Source organism: Peromyscus californicus, unplaced genomic scaffold (genome assembly GCF_007827085.1).
Source record: "Peromyscus californicus insignis strain IS unplaced genomic scaffold, ASM782708v3 Scaffold_4__1_contigs__length_199733344, whole genome shotgun sequence".
NCBI lineage: Eukaryota > Metazoa > Chordata > Mammalia > Rodentia > Cricetidae > Peromyscus > Peromyscus californicus.
In genome coordinates this window covers 182,548,171-182,549,442 of record NW_026294562.1, presented here as the reverse complement: position 1 = coordinate 182,549,442, position 1,272 = coordinate 182,548,171, and positions in this window count along the sequence as shown.

Here is a 1,272-nt window from a genome sequence, read left to right as displayed (position 1 = left end):
CTAGGTTGTATATAATCAGGCTCTTTTGAACGAGTTTTCCTTCTGCAAAAGCTATTTAGGAGAACACTTAAATTTTCTTAAGAAATTTAAAAAAACTAGTTTCTTAAGAAAAGTTTATAGTGTTTGATCATGGGGATATGAATTTAACCACAAATGTTGGGGTTTGAATAGGAAATGTGAACGATAGGCTTATAATCCCCAGCTGGTAGGAGGTTCTGGATGAGGCCTTGCTGGAGGAACTAGATCATGGGGGTGTGGGTGTGTCCTTGGGTACTGTGTCATGTCCCATCCTTTCTTTAAAGCAATCTTTTTGAGAATTAAAATTTTTATTTTATGTGTATGAATATATATGGTAGCAGATGTAGACTCACAGCCAAACATTAGTCAGAGCTCAGGGAACCCTGCAGAAGAGGGAGAGAGAGGCTTGTAGGAGCCAGAGTGGTTGAGGTCACTAGGAGAACATGGCCTACAGAATCGACTAAGCAGGACACAGGGACCTCACAGAGACTGAGGCAGCAGTCTTGGAGCCTGCATGAATCTGTGCTAGGTCCTCTACATGTTATGGTTGTTTAGCTTGGGGGTTTTGAGGGATCCCAGCAGTGGGAGTGGGGGTGTCTCTGACTCTTGCCTGCTCTTGAGACCCTTTTCCTCCTGCTCGGTCGCCTCGTCCAGCCCTGATGTGAGGGTCTGTGCCTAGTCTTGTAACTTGTTCTGCTGTTTCTGGTTGCTGTCCCTGGGAGGCCTGCTCTTTCTGAAGAGAAATAGAGGAGCAGTGGATCTGGGGGGGAGGGAGGTGGGGGAAGGGACTTAGAGAAGTGGAAGGGGAAGGGAGAGGAAGCTGCAGCCGAGGTATATGAGAGAAGAATAAAGAATTGAAAATATTTTGTATGGATGAATGTTTTGCCTGCCTGTATATATGTGCACCATGCGTGTGCCTGGTGCTCTTGGAGGACAGAAGAGGGCATCAGATTCCCTGGAACTGGAGTTGTGGTTGTGAGTTACCATGTGGGTGCTGAGAATTGAATCTTTGCAATGACAAGTGCTCTCAACTACTGAGCCACTTCTCCTCCCTCCTCCCCTTTCAAGTCAATCAATTTATTGTATGTTGCTATGGCATCTTAAGCTAATATTGGGGAGCTTTCACAAGAACCTTCTCTACCCCTCTTTTTTCTGATTACCACATGAGAGCTCTGCCCTGCCTACCCTGCTCACCCTGCTATGATGGACTAAAACCAAAATAAATCTTAACCTCGTTTTCCTCTGGTATTTTGT